Genomic DNA, 20091 nt, shown 5'->3' with positions numbered 1-20091 from the left:
ACCCGGCGGTTTGCATCCTAACATGACGGCCTGCCCATGAGCGTGCTACGCAAAATCGGGAGAGTGTTCCCTCTTAGTGCACTTCTATACTCTTTAGTCATGTTTCCCTGAAGTAAAGCAACACTTTACTGATAATGACTCGAATGTATGAGGCATCAGTATTATTTTGAAAAAAGAAACCAAAAGATAAGATGACCCAATATCAGGTGTGTAGTAGAGAATAATAAGTAAAGCCTATCCCTTTGATTTGATACTCCTCTGAATCCAGTTTGATTTTGATGTATTTGTTTAAGTGCATACTACAGATGTACCGCTTTATAAGCAATTTACCTAGGTCAGGTATGACCTATGTCTGATGAAGATGCTGTCATTTTAATGACGCAAATTGTAGCTTATTTCGTGTATATGAATGATGTAGAATAACATTAGTACAAGTGAATGAGACACCTCACACAGTTAAATGCTTTTGACCTAAATTGTAATTGCTTGGAATGCAAGATGTTTTAAGACAAAGATAGTCATGCTTGCATTATTTTGTTTCATGCTAAATTAAAGAAGAAATTTGTGTCTAAACAATGTTCAGATGCTTACAGGAAGTGATTGCGCTGTAGTGTGGGATAATTTGATAGGATATTATTTCACGTTTGTTTTGATTCTTAATTACCTCAACATGTTCATAGGTTGATCTGATTCTCATTAGTGTTGCTTGTGACTTTTTGGTGGACACCACCTTCATGCTACAAAAGAGTTTAGACGGCTGTAAATAGTGATGCTGTTGTCATTCAGATAAAACCTTCTGTCGCATAGATTTTTTGTTTGTTGATTGATTATCAATCCACTTGTAATTATATTTCGACTTTATATACTTTAGATTCTGGTTGTAGGAGTTATTATTATCATTTTTTACATCGCATTCCAATCCCTCAGTGGAATAATCCAGAGTGATACTTGCAAGTGTTTATTCATTAATTATTAATTATTAATTAAGTATTTTCTTCAGTTCATGATTATGAAACGTTAGGTTGTGCTTAAGGTGAAGACATTCGATACATGCCAAGTACAAGTGTTAACCGAATTTGAATAAGAGTTCTGCGATTTTTGGGTCTGAATTTGCAGACTAGTTCCCCAATTCTGTTACGTGCAAGGTTAAAGCTTCTGCCAGTAGGTTCTTGACCCTCGACAGTCATTGCCTTTTTTACATGTACCTCCTCAAAACAATCGAATGAACTGGCTGAAGAGATCACAACATTAACCAGAAGGCAGAAGTGTGAGTCATTCACCGTCGGACGCAAGCGGCAATGTTAAAAGCCCAAAGTGTTGACATTTAGATAAATTATCCCAAACTCCAGGAGGGAACTTCTGCCAAATTTTTGTTTTATATTGAGTGGTGATGACGTCGAATGTCTCCTAATCTGCCACACATCTGTCTTGACCACTATCCCAATGGAGCCCTCTAATGACTTGTGGTTTAGATGTCCAAAACAACTTGGTTAATTCCTGGAACATTTCTTGTATTAATCTGTCATCCCTTGTATAGGCGGATCATTATACTTTTATAGGACCAATGAGATGAGTAACTATCCGAGATGACAATCATTTTAAACTAATCTCAGGACCTCCCGAAAAAGTAATCATTATGGAATAGAAATATAATGAGGAACTTAAATGGATGAGTGAGGGGCGCGAGACTTGTAAATTTGATTTCCCACATCTATAAATTGCGCACGATGCGGAAAGCTACCTTGATTATACAAGCTTTGCAAAGGACACTTCACAATGATCTCATCCTACACGCTATTCTTGATCTTGACAAAATACTCAGAACAAATCATGACATAATTCGCTGTTTCAAGGCAGTTCTACACCTTGAAATGAATATGCCCAGTCTTGGCATAAATGATACCGGCAATTTCGCTATCAGTATGCTAGTCTGTAAAATACGAATAAAAACAAGGAAAAGTCCTAACCTGTAGAAGAATAACGACTTTCAGGGAATAAAATGATAGCAAATTTATTGAAGCATAAACGGGATTTAGTGTGTTACGCAAGTAAATATAAAAGAAACTTGGACAGAAACCAACGTGAATACACGCAACATTTCAAATAATACGGCATGGGTGTTTCTATCTATAGGATTTAAAAACAATCTGCTAATATAGGTTTCCTAGCCAATTTCGTAAAATTGTCATTCTTTTTCATTGTATGTGCATTCAAGGTGAAGTGAATTTGGTCAAACATGCTTTCAAATTCGTTTCTAGGCACCCAAATCATTGCTTAGAGTTCAAATTCGGATGTAAGCATTCATTTTTATTTGGGCGTGGAAATCTAAGTTTGCGCATTCAAATTAGTGCGATGGGCTCGACAAGCACCTTCAATTACTTTAAAAAAATTAAAAAAAAACCAAGATATTTTCACAATGGAGCATTCAATTTCGTAATGCATGTTATTGTTTATAAATAAGCAAGAGTAATCTTATGTATAGCTAATCATTGAATATGATGTAGCAGCGCTGTACTGCGTTACCATGGTGACCACAGGGCACTGCTCTGTCCTGAAAGTGAAAAAGTGCAAACCCTCTTGAAGCTTCTATTTACGTTGATTTAGGAAAAGAGGAGGAAACTCGGTTTAAAACTAGGATGGGTGCCTGATATTGTATTTGTACAATTTCTTATTGTGGTATATTGGCAGTGGAAGTGGGCACTGCAAAATGTCACAATGCAGCGCAGCACCACAGAGGACAGTTGACCGCTCTGCCTGACCTTTTGATAAAAAATCGCGCCCAGGACCTCATTGTCACTGACCATAACAAATCACCACCTCTTAGAGAGAACACCGCCACTGACCCCTCACTCTTTAGTGTTTCTGGGATCGTTTTTACTTCCAAGTTCAGGGCAAATAGATCTCATTGTGTGTATGAATGAAAACAGATAAGATGACAGGGAAATATACCAGTTGCTGTCTGATTGACACATCCTAAAGACAGGCAGCTAAAAATAAAATCTGACCCCAAACTGGACGGAGACTTTGTGTGCATCTTTGACCCCTGAAGAGGAAGTGAGCTTGACCACGACCTCCAGTCCGCTGTCACGACCGAGCCATAGAAAAACCCTGAAAACTCGAAAATAGCAGGACATTGAAATTGCCATTGACAGCTGATTAAGCTGCCCGAGATCAGCTCGTCTAGCTGATTTTTCTCCCCACTTTATGATTTTTGGCTGAAAGCTGTGAGAGGACTTTGTTTCGTCAGGCAGTCTTTATTTCTCCTACATCAATGTAAATACAAGCTGCAGGAGGGCTTTGCACATTTTTCACTATCAGGACAGAGCAGTGCACTGTATGGTCACCATGGTAATGCAGTACAGCGCTGCTACAATGACTTAGTTACTATTTATCTCAAATCTCATCAGCAATTCGCTATTTGAACATCCAGGGCTTGTTTGGTTTTCTGCACATGGGATGACAATCCTTGTTTTTCCTTGTCATCACATATGGCTTTCTTCATATTCACTTTTCTTCATTATAAGTTTATTTGATTGTCATACTGTAGTTATGACATTTATTCGATATTCCGTATTTTCGTTTTAATCGTTCTGATTTGTGATCTTTGTTATTAAAGTTCACACATCATCTCGTATGATATATGCACATGTATACGTTATTAACATTCAATTTAAAGCGCAATACAAGTTATGTAACTTTTGATGAACATTGTACAGGTTTAATTTGAATGCCCATATGCAAATTCCAATACTTGGAACGAGCTATAGCGACAGGTAAAGATGAACATAAAAGTAAAATGTATGAGCATTATCAATGAAGAATGCGCATATTACGATGTCGATCGCAAAATCAGTTTATTTAATCGAAGAAAAACTATTTTGAATGGCGGTTATCTGACGCCTGAGGAATTTTGTCAAAATAAATGGTTCCAATATTAAATTGAATGACATGAGAACGAAATTGGCGGCGAAAACCTTTAGTATGCTGAGTGGAGCGAGTGATTAAACGTAAATTATTATGTCCTACCTGTGAGACTGGATTTGTTTTTCGATGTCCACCACCGAAAATAGGCCAGTTGAACAATAGGCATCTTTTCACCAGGTCCTGGTTGGAATGACGACGATGCCGTGAAGCTCGAAATTTTTGTTTTCACAGCCGGACTTAGCTGCGCCAATGAGGTTGGTATTTTAGCAGATCCTCCCCCTACATCATCATCGTCGTCGTCGTCGTCATCATCATCGTCGTCCCCTTCGTCACTACCCGTGTCTATCGGTCGTTTCCGAACTTTCCGTTCAAGCTGATCTTTCAAATCTTTTAGTTCAGCCAGAAGACGTTTCCTTTCCTCACTGAATTTTTTCAGTTCCTCTATCACCATTTCCTCTAGAGCATCCATTCTTACTTCGAGATCGAGCTCATCCAGAGGTGTTGCCATGATATGATTATTATGTGCGTATTTGTGAAATTTGCGAGCGAAATAACTTCGGAGATGCATATAGAGTGCCTTTTACAAGACGAGTGGCAATACCGGAAAAAAAAAAAATCTTGAGCCCAGAAGCTTATCAATACTTATCAGATGCAGACCCGATTTCTAGATGGAGGAGGGGTGGGGGGGGGGGGGAGGAGTGGAGAGGGAGGTGTCTCCTTTTATTCCGGAAAGTGTTTTGGAGGTACGCGTTTGTGATGAATTCCATGTATTTTTTTTTCTTCAGTTTCCTTGTCCAGCCTCTGTGTACTGTTCAACACTTCTTTTTTTTTTGCCACGTGCGAGGAAGATGGTAACATTTGAGTACATGTACTACCACAGTGCACAATCCAGCATATTTTATGCAGAGCTGGTTTGTCTTGTTCTGAGGGTTGAGCATAACGTTGTAATGTACATTTCAACTGTAAATCTATTTAGCTTCCGCCTCCCTGGTTATATATACTAGTATTGCCACTTCCCAGTTTGGATAAAAGATGATCTGACATCAATTTTCAGTTGCAATTAAATGCCTGCTTTGGTTGCGTTGTTTCTACACCATGCAACACCGTATATATAGCAAGATAAAATATTCCATTCTCTTGTTGGTTTTCATCTCTTCATATAGATTTGTACAGAGAAATTACCCGAATATGGTTGATGATTTGCGATCTATTTGACCATGAGCAGATCATGCAGTTTCCTATCATATTTCTTATACATGTTACCCTGCCTGTCGCTGTCGAAGTTAGAACCCTTTATTACTTTATGGACAAGTTAGTAAAGCTGAATTACGTCCACTGACGTTGAAAGAATGGCGAATGTTGAGATTTTAGTTGAGAGATAAATTTCTGTTTGTTAATAACCTTTGTTTGCCAAGAATATCTATCACTACAAATCATGAATAGGCAAGAAAATCTCAGACAGACACAAGTACTGTGCAGCAAGTAAATTCAGGAGCTTTCTTCAGAGCTGTCGATAATACAGAATATTTATTGTTCAACGAGACGTAATGGCTGTGATATGCACACATGTTAGCTCAAATATTTGTGGGAAATTTGTAATGTGTATAGTAGTGTCTATTTTACATGAATGTTTAGCACAGTATATTACTTCCCCATCTCCAGACCACAACAGGTGGCAGTCCACAGGGGAGCAATAACTTAAAGGACAAGTTCACCTTCATAAACATGTGGGTTGAGTGAATGCAGCAATATTAGTAGAACACATCAGTGAGAGTTTGAGCAAAATCGGCAAATCCCTTCAAAAGTTATGAATTTTTGAAGTTTCTGCTCAGTCAAGGCTGGATGAAAAGGCTACTATAGCTTGTGATGTCACATGAGTACAACGATGAAAGAAAGAATAAAGAAAATTCAACGTATTTCCATTTTTCTCGCATAACAAAAGAACACTCGACTTCTCTCTTTCAAAAGGCAAGGGGAATAACATATTTTCCTTAACATACGCCAATAGCAAGTCGAAAAAATGGGCACTTTATTCAAAAATAATGTTTTTTCATATCCTCTCTTCATTTTCCCTATATAGTTGTATGCATGTCACATCATACACTGTAGTAGTCTTCTCTTCCAGCAGTGACTGCACAGATACTTAAAATATTCATAACTTTTGAAAGGATTGTCCAATTTTCCTCAAACTTTCACTGATGTGTTCTACTGATATTGCTGCATTCTCTCAATCCTTATGCATATGAAGGTGGACTTGTCCTTTAACATGACATGCTCTGTTCAGAGACAAACATCTCAAAGGTCAGGTGGTCTTAAAGGGGTTGTATAGTTTCGAGATGGGGAAAGAATGCGAAGGAGGGAGTGAAAAAAATTCCAAGGTTAAGGAGCAACAATCTCCAACTCTGGAACCAAGTGATCGTTAGGACCGTGAATAGACTTGACCATCAATATGAGATAGAAACATTTACAACAACAACTACAACAACAACAACAAAAACAACAAAAATCACATCGAAGATAGCACAATTTAAGACAACCGGGTGGTCAACTATTTCCTGATGTCACTAGTGGATGCTGTATTAACAATTCTGATTACTTTGGGCTTTGGTTACCGTTATTCAAGATGAATTATGCTGAACGTCAGAGTCAGCAAATCTCAAACAGATGACATGAAGAATATGAAGGATAAACACTCCAGAAGCATGGGCAGAGAAAATTAAATGCATGGATGCCGCCGAAAAGTGTAACATTACAAATAGGTTAACTTGATCGGAATAGAACAGGTCTCTAGTCAGCTCACTTGTACTGAATTCTGCCTTTGATAATTCGATACTAGTAATTCTCGAACGCAACACTGCTCCTGTATGAGATGTAATGTAATATCTTCTCCAGTGAGAAAACTCTGCGTCACCAGACAACTGGCGATTGTTCTCGTTTCTTTGTTTCTAATGACTGTCATGTATTTCGAGGTCAATCCTGGAAGTACCTTCTGCTAACAGATCCTTTCATCTATGACGCGCTAGCGTATACCATGTTTTATCTTCGAATAGGAGAAAACGTACGCGTTAGACCATGGAGTAGGCCCATGGTTAGACTAGAAAAATGAATATTCCAGAGTTATGGCTGTATAGAGGCGGCTTTGAAAATCCAAGGAGCTTCTTGGAAAATCGGTAGGTCTTGTAGCAGCTCAACTTCGCACTGTTTTTTTTTCTTCTCTCTCCCTCCCCCCCCCCTTCTCTCCCTCTCTCTCCCCTCCCTCTCCCTGTCTCTCTCTGGGTCACTGACCCACAACACTTCAATGACTTGTTTCGTTTTCTCCTCGCTGAGTCAGTAGATGTCTTATTATCATGTCGGCAAACCCTTTGTGATAATTACTTGGAAATCTTTGCTCGCCTGGGATTTCGCAATGTTATGGCGGATACAACGATTCCTGATATTAGCGTTCCCTGTCAATTCCATAATTTTGTAATTCCAGTTCCTATTCCGACCATTCAATTGTCATATTGTCAGCACTAAATTCGCAATCAAATTCAAAGTCCGGTCATTTAAATTCACAATCGGAGCAATCGATATTGATTTGCGTCAGTCAAATCTACTATAGATGAACGCATTTCAGCAATCAAATTGAAATTAAATTTAGCTGGCGACGGAATCGTGTCTGTCATTCCAATTCGTGAAAAGGCATCCATGTTTCAAATAAGCGCATTCAATCTAAACGAAGCAATGATTAGGTTGGTGTCGTGTAATGCGTGTCTTTTTCAATTAGCTTTCAATAGATTGGACTTTATTGTGAGGATTAATTATTTTGCTGTATATATAGGTCCACCTGTTCATTCTAAAACTTAGACTTTACGAACATGACAAGGGAAAATGGTAGCCATTGCAGGCACACTGTATAGGGCCTACAAACGAACATAATAGGGAATGTTGATTGACACCTTCAAAAAAATTTTCTACTACATTGAAACTGATAACAAGCCAATGAACATTGCATACATCTATAGGTGTTTGATATCTTTTTTGTTTACTTTTGCAGGGCGATGTGAGGTTATTGTGCATCAGTTTGTCTTAAATTAATGCATATTCAGCATTGGGGCTTTGTCTCTTTCGAGTGCATGCAGTGCCATCAAAGAGTAAGTTTAAGTTGACGTTGTGTTTGTTTGGATGCACTGCTAATGTTACCTTATACAAGAGGAGATTTCGTTAAATAAAAAACAAGATAACAGGAAGGCAAAACAATGCGGAACCTTTAAAGGGTGTGTACAGTACCATTTTTAAGAGGAATTCAAAGTTTATGAGATGAAAATGAGTTTTGAAATAGCTGAGACACCAAAAAAAAGTAAAACTAAGCAATCCTAATAAAGGGTATAGGTCCCACCTTTTATTAGGGAGGGTCTGGTTTGAACATCTCAGCTATTTTATGACTACTTTTTTTATCAGATAAACATTGAACCCTACATAACTGCTTTTCATCATGTAAACATTGGAACCCAATTGGATACACGCTCTATCATATTCCATGAAAGGTTTCTCATTATTTCATCAAAAAAATTTAGAAACCTGAACATAAAGTTAGGTCTCAACTAAAACTGTACTCTCCCTTTAATTTCCTCTGACTTTGACTAGTGAGTAGGTGTTGCTGGTGAATTTCTATACAACAGTTCCAACACTGCGCCAACACACACACACACGCACACACACACACACACACACACACACACACATGTTTTTCTTTTCGCTAAAGTCTTAACTCTATCTCCCCAATCTCACATAGGGAAGTAGGTACGTAAAAAAAATACATTTCTAATAGAAGTCATTCCATAATTGATGTGTTATATTCTTAATTAGATTTATTGATTCCTGTATTATTATCGTACATGATCATACATGTACATGTATGTATGCATACATTGTTGGAGCCATACAAATACATAAACATCAATTGTTGACAAAATATTCTTTTCTTCATTGCCTTTACACAATGTACAGCAGAAACGTACCAGCAATATACAACCTTACATTGAATAATACAATAGTACTACAGCTTAAGCGCGGCTTGAATTGCGTGCAGCCCTCCTACATAGAAAAATAGGAGGGAGGGATAACGGGCGTATAGAGATAGGATAGTAGAAAGAAGAAAGGGAAAGGAGAGGTATGTCTGCTTTCACTAAAGGCTTATACAAAGTTAGTTCACCTGGATCACTATTAGTAAGGCATGACAAAATATTTCTCACCGAGGTACAGGTGAACAGTTACAATTCATGGTTGGTTACATGATTGCATAATGCATGAAATGCGGGGATATTTCTACAAAGGAATTTCGTGTATCATACACGAACAATGACAACGAAGTTACTGGTATAAAAAAGTAACACTGTATTTACAGCTTTCCTAAAAGAATACAAGGACTTTAAACTTCCAATTTCAGAGGGAAGAGAGTTCCAAAGATCGGGTCCGGTGTGTCTGATAGAGCCATCACTGTTTTAGGATTACGTAAATGAAATGTATCAGATTGTCTGATGGGATAAGAATGTGTGTCCTTGTTTAATAGAAATAATGAGGAGAAAGAAGACCAAAATTGACCATTATGTGAGCGAAACATAAAGAGTGAGTTTTGCAAATATATATATATATATATATATATATATATATATATATATAAGGATCTGAATGATCTCGATAACCTGCCTTGGCGCATATACATGTAGCTTTCTTTTGTAAAGTAATTATCAATGTGAGTATTTGAAGTTGCCAATACAATGTTGCAATATGAAATGTACGACTCAACGAGTTGTATAACATAAATAAAATATTCTTATGGACATAATGCTGAAGCTTTTGGACTATACCAACGTTACGAGACATAGAATCCCAGATGTATTGCACACGAGTGTTCCATTTCATATTTTCATTTGTGTAAATTCCGGGAAATTTGATACTTTCTTTTTGTTCCAGTGGGATACCATCCACCATAATAATCAAATGTTGCATTTCATTTTTATGCTTCTTATTATCAAAATAAATGAAATTTGCGTTTTTAAGTTGAGTAAAAAATATTACTCTTTAAAATGTGTAGATAATTTCGATAATTCAGTATTAAGAGTTGTTTAGGAGGGAATGCAGAAATGGAACAAAATACGTTGTTGGTGTTATCGGCATACATTATGTACTAACATAGATGACTTAGAAATATCATTTACTGAGTATATACACTGGAAAGAGTAGCGTCTCAGTATGAATTCAGTTTCACTTCAGTTTCAGTTTATCTTATTTTCGCACGGAACCGGCTTCAGCCAATGGCTGTTCTTCAGCTGGTCCGTGCCCGATAAAATCACATATACATCATCATACATTATACAATAACAAACATATCAAACAAACAAAACAAAAATACAATACGTCGATGAAAATAACAAAAAGTGCACACAAATACAAAAAGTACCAAAAAAATTGCCAAACGTTTAATACCCTCTCCCATCCCCCCGTCCATTCATAACATAATACTGAATATTCACATAATATACATTGTATATCTTTATCCATCAAATATGTTTCATAATTAACTACATTTCACCCTTACACCTAAACAATAACCTTAAACAGTATCGACGTCACATATTGTATAGGAAATACTTCATAGGAGGGAATGCAGAATTGGAACAAAGTACGTTGTTGGTGTTATCGGCATACATAATATATTGCACTAACATAGATGACTTAGAAATATAATTTACTTAGTATATACACTGGAAAGAGTAGCGTCTCAGTATGAATTCAGTATGGACGTCGCATATTGTATAGGAAATACTTCAGAGTTAACAGATTCACAGTAGACATAATCATTGTTTTCTATTCGATAAGTAATCTTTGCACCATTCTAGTGGAATGCCACGAACTCCATAGCAACGCAATTTTCGTAAAAGGATAGTGTGGTCAAGAGTGTCGAATGCCTTGCTTAGGTCCATGAAAACACCAATGACATGTTTTTGTTCAGCTAAGGCACTCTATCGTACAATTGGGCTTATGCCATATCTGTAGAATGAAATTTCCTGAAACCATAAACCACTTCCCCGAGTCCGAAGAAGTCCGATCCACTGTAGTCAGTGGTCCGATCACAGTTCCGTTCACGATTCGGCTGAGAGGGATGAAAGCTTTAGCAAACTTCTTTTGTGAAGTCATAATAAGAAGAACATTATGCACGCACCCTGGCATTACTACAGACTGCGCGATGCGCAGAGAAGACAACGAAAGCAACGTTACTTAGCAACACCTACGCACTTTACTCTTGATGACAGCTCAACTACCGTACGGTAATCTTCGTATCGATGCAAAGCGGTGATTGGCAGTATCACTAACAGCGCCCTCTACATTACCTGGACTATGAAAGCTAAACGGGCCGGGGAAAGTGATCGTTAATACTAGTATCTTGGAACAGAGGAAAATCTCAACTTGACATCTTGGAAAAAGTTACATGCACGAGCACGATTTTCTGCCTTTGCGCCACTGATCTCTGTAGTTTTCTACTGAGATAACTGAACATGCTGACTTATCCAAATGTCTAGATTATGTCAAACGATCAAGTGGCTGAGTTTAATACGTTGGTTCACAATACATTGTCTCTGAACAGCTTGAACAGCTATAGTGGCGCTAGAACTTATCTAAGCTCTCGATCTAGAATGAGCTAGTATAGCCTAGAATAGATCATGGTGTCTCTCGCCTAGTGTAATTTGCTACTAAAAAGTGGATGTGTTTAAATGATACAAGTATAGAAGCAGAACGTGCCCCATTTCTCAGACTTGCAGTTGATACAGACGGCTATACACCGTTGTTAGGAACAGCTCAACTTGCATTAGCCCTTACCAGACTCCGTGTCGCGACACTAAGGTAGCTTGTGTACAACTACTCGCATAAAATCTTAAAGCAATAACTAGGCTTAAGCTATGTAGGTGTTATAGACTTAGACCTACATACTATACTGATTATACTGTACTACCAGCCCGGAATGCACAGAAAGATTTCACTTTGTGTCATGTTTAACTACAAAGCTTGCCTCTCCGTCTATCTGTGAGGTGTACAGCCCTACCACTCTTGCAGGGCTAAAACAACATCTTGAAATGTGTGTAGATGACTAAATATATCATCATTAATATTCATAGAGGTCTAACGATAGACTATTTTATTATGTCTGTCCTAAAAGTCCTCTCCCTCAAGTGACTATCATCATGGAGAAGGCTATTAGTAGGCCATTGTTGTATACATGGTTGTGTTATCAAAGTTATCATTGCATAGCAATCATAAGTTGTCCCTGTAGCATGTTTGTGACAAATTTTGACGATCATAATGAGCAGCGTCAGAACTTTTATCATTCCAGCGGCATTTTAATGGTTTAATTTGGTGTCTAGTATAGATGATTATATTCATATAGATATGCAGAATATCCCTGTGTATATAAGAAATTCATTTGAGAGAACGTAAAATTTGAAAAATAGTGAAAATAGACACTTGCAATTTTTAACTTTTTGTACGTGATTTACCTTCTAAACTCTGTATGTCTACGAGTTCAAGTACAGTCTTGTGAACACACATTGGAAGCAAGACTGCATGTAACTCAATACCTTGCAAATTAAAAGAAGTTATTTGCACTCAGTAAAGACTGCTGCAACAATGGAGCTACCCCCCCCCCCCCCCCGACTTGCTGCCTCTGTCAAGTACACCACCAGATTGAAGCTGATTTTTTTTTTCTCTCTCTCTCTAAAGAAAAAAGAGACCCGGGGGTCACGCGCTCACCTGAGTATCGCAAGTTCACCTTCCATGCATTCTTGCAGACTCTTACCTGAGAACATCGGAAACTTATGGTGGGGGTAGCTTTGAGAGTGGGGGCCTAATGTCCATTTACATATTCCATCACACTGGTAAAAAATACATACCAAGTACACTGTACTTTATAAGATGTTTGATTATGCAGCTTGGGGGAGAAAAAAGACTTAAAGCCCTATCACTTTTGATTACAACTACGTTGTAGAGAAAAAAAAAATATTATTGAATATTCATTACTCTTGGAGGTTTAGAACCCCTGGGGCACCCAGGAAAGCATGGTGTCCATTCAAACACTTTGAAATCTTATCCCCAGGGGAATGTTATTTGCCAAGTTTGATGAAAATTCATTATGTTGTTTTCAGCAAGATAAAAATTTAGGCCCGCATTTGGACCCCCCCCCCCCCCCCCATCCCATCAAGCATCATTGGGTCCCAAGGGGCTGTGGCACCCCTGATTTTCCCATGAATAAACTTGAAACAACAGTCATCAATATACTGACTCATTGTATCAACTTAGCTCAATCACCTCTGGTTCCAAAGAAAGTCTGTAAAGATTCCTTACAGGATGGGGGTGGGACCACTGGGGTCCCCAGGTGGGGCATGGTGCCCATTTGACCATTTGATGGAATTGAAGTTTGAAGTTTGAAGTTTGAAGTTTGAAGTTTTTATTAGCAACAACATTTGATCATGTACATTTTCAATCATTATACAATTGTATTTACATACATATATGAAAAAAAAAATACTTATCTATTACTCCTTTACAGTAACATGATTAAATGAAGACATTTGAGATTTAAATGTGATACATGTAGCGTAATTCTACAAAGTTGTTGTTAACAAGGAAACCAAAAGTTAGCACACGTGCTAGTCGAGATTGGTCACCTTGATCTTCATACTAAAAGCTAAACACAAACGAAAAATTATTACATGGTTGGTTGAAATGGCTGTTAATATTTAAATACAACGTACATCATATATTTTCTAACATAGAAAACTAATTATACTTGATACAATATCTATTAGAGAAGGAAATCTGCAAGGCATTTACGAAATGTAGATCTTTTGCTTTGTTCACGCATTTCTCCTGGCAATGTGTTCCAAAGTTTTGGTCCTAAGTAAGAAATTGAAAATTGTCCCTGTGTGGTTCTAAATTTTGGTAAGTACAACATTCTTTTTTCATTTGTTCTTGTCCTGTAAGTATGATGCACAATTTGGCAATAGTCATACAGAGGGTGCGGAATAGTTCCATTGCAGAGATCGTACATAAATGTTAAAACTGAGAACTTATGTAACCTAACAACATCTAGAAGTTTGAATCGTTGGAACAATGGTTCTGAATGTGTTCGTAAAGTCGAAAATGTTATAGCTCTCAGAGCCATTTTTTGAGAAATATGTATACAATTTAAGTGAGATTTATAAGTACTGCCCCATACTTCAATACCATATAATATGTGTGGTTGTATAAAAGATTTATACAAAAGCACAAGTATGCGCTGCGGAACATACTGTCTTAATTTATACAATACACCTACTTTCCTTCGAACACATTTATTTACCAATTGAATGTGAGGTTTCCAAGTGAGATGACAATCAATCTGAGTTCCGATAAAGGATGCAACACTCACTTCATCAATGTCTGTGTCAGATAGTTTTATTGCACCCCTCATCGAAACTAACTGACGTTTTCTTCTGATTACCATATAATTTGTTTTCTTTAGATTGATTGTAATCTTATTGGCATTACACCATGTTTGAACTTTGTGCAGGTTTTCATTTACTTCATTCACATCTATTTCTTTTTGGCGAGCAGCATAAGTATGAAAAATATTTGAATCGTCGGCAAACAATCTGAATTTAAAGAAAGAGCAAGAGCGTGGCAAATCATTTATAAATATCAAAAAGAGTGTTGGCCCCAAAACTGACCCTTGAGGGACACCACAAGTTATAGTCTTCGGTGTCGAGACCATTCCTCTATAAGATAGCAGCTGAGATCTGTTGGACAGATAATCAGCAAACCATTGAAGTGGAATTCCACGAACACCATAATGAGCCAGTTTACATAGAAGAATATCATGATTTATCGTATCAAAAGCCTTTTTAAAATCTATAAAGATACCAAGTGTTACTTTTCCTTCATCAAGTGATGTCATTAGTGTATTTACAAGATCAATTAAAGACAATTTCGTACTGTATCTTTTACGAAAGCCATATTGGTGTTTATAAAAAATATCATCGGACTCAAAAAAATCAACCAGTCTATCATTAACAATTTTCTCTAAAACCTTTCCAATTATTGGCAGAACGGAGATAGGTCGGTAATTTCCAGGGTCCGATTTTGGTCCTTTTTTATATATTGGTGTTACTTTGGCTATCTTTAAGGCTTGAGGATAAATTCCAGTTTCTAAGGACAAATTAAAAATGTAAAGCAATGGCTTACAAACAAAACTTGCTGCATCCTTTAATAATCTTACTGGTAAATTATCATATCCATGTGATTTCTTAGAGTCTAATGCGAATAAAATATCGAACACTTCTTTCTCTGTAACTGGCCTCCAAAATAGCGATTTATTATTCTTTTGCCCCAAGAATTCTTTTAGATTAATTTGTGTTTCAGGAATTTTAGAGGCCAACTTTGGTCCTACAGTAACAAAATAGTCATTAAGCTCTTCTGCTATTTCTTTTGCAGAAAAGACAGATTTAACTTCATCAACTTTATTAACCTCCAACTCTTCAATTTCTAAACTTGCAGTATGTTCTTTACCAGGATTTAACAACTCATTGACTATTTTCCATGTTTTACCCGAATCTTGCTTATTATCATTAAACATACTACTATAATAAACCCGTTTGGCATTTTTCAAAACAGTAGTTAGAATATTTCGATATACCTTGTACTCCCTTTCATATTTTAGATCAAAATTTGATGACCTATACTTTTTATACAATTTGTATTTCTTTTTAATTGATTTTAAAATCGCCTTTGTTACCCATGGATTTTTAGGGTAACATTTTGAATGACTAGTACTATTGTTCTTTCTTAATGGAGCATGTTTATCACATATTTCCCGAAATATACCATAAAATACAGAATATGCATCATTCACATCTTTACACTTGTACACAAAATCCCACCTAGCACTGGCTAAGTCTAAACAATATGAATCGACATCATAATGTTTATACGATCGTACAACTTTCCCAAAAGTTGGGACGATACTTTTGAAATAAAACATACTTTCAAAGACAGTAAAGATTGGAAGATGGTCTGAAACATCAGCCTCGATAACACCTGCATGTATATCAAACATGTCCATATTTGTATACAAATGATCAATCAAGGAAGCAGAATTTCGGGTTAATCTAGTTGGAAATGAGATCACTTGAGACAATCCAATACAATGCATGACAGTTAGAAAGTTTTCTGAATCTTTTCCAATATCAATAAGATCGATGTTAAAATCACCCATAATCAAACAATTATGTCTATCCAATTTTAAAGAATGCAATACATTCAAGAAAGATTCTTGGAATTCTGTAATGTTGGTATTGGGTTTACGATAAACAACACCAACAATGACCTTCTTTTTATCACATAAAAGCTCAAGCCACAGGGATTCTGCATGTGCTATTGCAGTGAAACCAAGTCGTTTATATTTTAATGATGAGTGAATGTAAGCCCCTACACCTCCACCCCTAACATTTCCGTGGCGGCATTCAGTCTCAAGATTATAGCCCTTTATTCCCAGTAGAGATGTGTTACTCACATTCCACACTTCCGATAAACCAATGATATCAAAATTTGAACTTAAACTACATTCATACAAGTTTTTTAGCTCATCGACATTTTTATTTAAAGAACGAATGTTAACATGTGTTACTGAAAAAGATTTTGCCATATGTCCCTGTAAAACATTATCGAAATTACTAGGAGTTAGACGGTATGATTTAACGTTGAGATTACTTTCATGGTCAATGGGAGGGTTATCGGCCATGTTAACATATTATGTGTACTCTTAAAATAATACAGTGTTAATGTGCTTTCTTAAGCAAGAACATGAAGTTTGAAATCACCGTAATCAACATCGTCGATTCCAATGTCAAACAAGTCATCAGGGTTGCGTAAGATCTTTTGTTCACCATTATGCAGTTTGCAGATGATGTTCCCTGATTTGGTTTTCGTTTTCATCACACTCTGTGAATCCTTGGCCCTGGCAAGCACAGCTAACCGCATCGGGGTGAGGTCCTCGTTGATGAACAGACCTTTGTACTGGTCTCTCCCCTTTAACTTGAACCGTGCATCATACAGCTCATCCCTTCTCCTCCTAGCCACAAACCTGACGATGGCCTGTCGAGGTTTGCCGTCGGTTCTCTGTTTTCCAACCCGATTGCACATGGAGATGTCATCGGGTTTGATGTCGACACCAACTTCTTTGGCTATGTTGCATACTTTTTGGATGAGAGCCTCACCTGAGATTCTGTCCCCCTAGGGATGCTACCTGCCAAGTTTGGTGAAAATTTGCGATAGGGTTTTCCAGAAAAAGATAAAAAATTACATTTTTGGTCCAAATCTAGGCCCCTGGGGCCCCCCAGGTGGGGCATGGTGCCAATTTGATAGGAATGAGATCCCCCCCCCCCCCACCAAGGGATGCTAACTGCCAACATTGGTGAAAATTCATAATGGTATTTTCAAGAAAAAGATGAAAATGTTCAATTTGAGCCCCATTAGGACCCCTCCCCTCCCCTCCCCTGGGTCCCAAGGGAGGCACCCCTGATTCCGCCATGAGCAAACTTGAAACTATACATTCATCAATGTACTAATTCATTGTAATAACTTAGCTCTATCACATCTAGTTCTAGAGAAGAAGATTTGAGATTCCTTAATCTCTTCTTGGAGGGGTTGGGCCCCTCTGGGGGCCCCCCAGGTGGAGTATGGTGCCCACTTGAACAAATTGAGATCCAATCCCCCTAGGGATGCTATACCTGCCAAGTTTGGTGAAAATCAGTCGAGGGCTTCTCAAGAAGAAGATGAAAATGTAAAAAGTTTAAGCACGACGGACGACGCACGACGGACGCCGGACGAAGAGCGATCGCAATAGCTCACTTGAGCCTTCGGCTCAGGTGAGCTAAAAAAAAAAGCAAGACAATACCTCTACAAGCTTATCAAATCTTGAAAGGATTGCTTAATCTATGCCAATGGTAAGGAGATGACTATCACATTCATAATCCTAAACTGAAACATGTCCATTCATTCAATTCAGCTTGTAAAACTGATCGAACATTGCATTAAATGATCATCTATAGTCATCCATCATCAGCTAAAATGGTTTTAAAAATTTACACACTCATCGCAGAGTTGGGAGAATTTTTTCAGAAACTCATTCTGCTCCCAGAAAATGTGTTGATCAGAATATTTGTTTCAAAACGTCCAAACGTCTAGATAGAAGAACACCAAGAAACCAACGAGTTCACTGAAGAAATCAAATTGAAAGAGACTAATAACATCAAGCCTCTGAAAGACACACAAAAAAAATGAAAAGAATCACTTTAAAGATTGAGAGCAAAGGGGCACGCCACCTGTGCAATCAAAGTCAGGCCTACAGTAGAGTTACTGCCCAGTCCTCATTCGTCGAAGCTTATGCTTAACTGATTGAATACTACGAACAGGAAATGAGTGTTCAAGACACAATCTAGCATAACGCTTGTAGACTTTTGTAACTGACCCATCAGTAACATCGACGACCGCAGTTTGTAGCAATTCAAGCTCAACGGTCGACCAGGGTCTTCTGAAATTCGCAGGTAAGTTCCGAGTTTCTACCTGTTCGACTTCTTGTAATGTCTCTGCAACGGATGAATTACCAAACTGCGCAAAGTCATCTTCTGCTGGCTCCTCAACAATAGGAACATGTCTATACTGTTTAGCGTTTCCACGCGCAGAAAGGATGGGCATCGAAATCTTAAATGGAATGTGCTCGTGCAGCCTCATTACCCTTAGCTTATGGACACCACTCAGAAAGTAATGTGACAGGATTCCAAGTCTGCGCAAATGGTTCTGAGTGAAAGGCATATTATTCTCTAGATTAGCCATTCGAGCGTAATCAATGTAGATGCCAAGCTGCAGAAAAGCAATACAGGTGACAAAGAGACAAACAGTCACCGTTTGATCTCGGTCTAAGTTACTCCCATCTAGCCTGGAGACCACAGGTGATATCCAAGGCATGGTAGTGTCCCTGACAGTTCTGAGGTTCCTGGAAAATGTGAAATTACCTGATTCTAATCTTACAAGCACATCAGCAGATAGACTTGCAGATCTTGCTGCAAGTGATTCTGTGCCACCGGGCAGGATGACTTGCCAGACGGATTTGTGGTCCCAAGTAGCCTTCTGATGCTTCGAGGAATCTAAAAACTTCAGCGCCGGAAAATGTGTCATCTTTAAATCAAGAAAACCTGCTTTAATGACAGCATCAAGCGAGCGTGAAGCTTTGACTAGCATTGTTAATGCCTTACCAAATGTCATTGGAAATCCAAATCGACCAACTTTTGCCAGCTCTTTTACGAGCTGGTCAAGAGAGATGCTGCCAGTACATCTCTTGCCAGAAGGAGGCCGCTCCTGTGTATACATGCTGAGAGGAGTTTGATTGCTGCCGTGCAGGTCTTGCAGCAAGATTTGTACTAAAATCCTTCCAGTTACTGCATTGTTTGCACACAGATAGTCTGAAAAGGTGAACAAACGTTTAATTCGAGTCTGCTGAATGTCGGAGCGTGTCCAGTTGCCAAGAGGAGGTGGAGTATCTGGCAGTGCCGCTCCATTGGCAGGACCAATACCGAGGATACCTCTCAGTGTTGTAAGGCTTCGACGGTCGCTGACAGTACCAGGTCCGAGGTTGACAGAAAGGACGTTATCTGACGGCAACGAAAGTTTCCCCCAAAACAATCTCTCCAAAGCCAACTCGAGCTGATATGCCCTCCACGAGTTTAAAAAACCACCTGCATGCTGGCAAGTGGAGCGGAGATTTGACAAGTCATCAATTAGATCTTTTGCAATTGCTTGTAAAATCTCAGTGAACTTCATTGATGGGTTGCTATGGACATCATAAAAGGGGATGAAGACTGGATGGCGTTCTAGTACTGTGGCCAAAGCACGCTCTTGAAAGAAATCCTTCGCATCAATGGCATCGGGGATTTGATCTTGTTGCAAAACAGTTACTATCTCCAATCGACATGCTATGTCCTTATTTAGTTTGGTTGTGTTCTCCGCCATTGTCTCAATGAAATGTGTTGCCTTTGAAGACATTGAGGCAGTTGTGCGGTGATGGAGGAGCTGGCAGGTTGCAATAATCCCTGAAACAGG

The sequence above is a fragment of the Diadema setosum genome, chromosome 9 (assembly GCF_964275005.1).
Source record: "Diadema setosum chromosome 9, eeDiaSeto1, whole genome shotgun sequence".
Lineage (NCBI taxonomy): Eukaryota > Metazoa > Echinodermata > Echinoidea > Diadematoida > Diadematidae > Diadema > Diadema setosum.
This window is presented reverse-complemented; position numbering follows the sequence as displayed.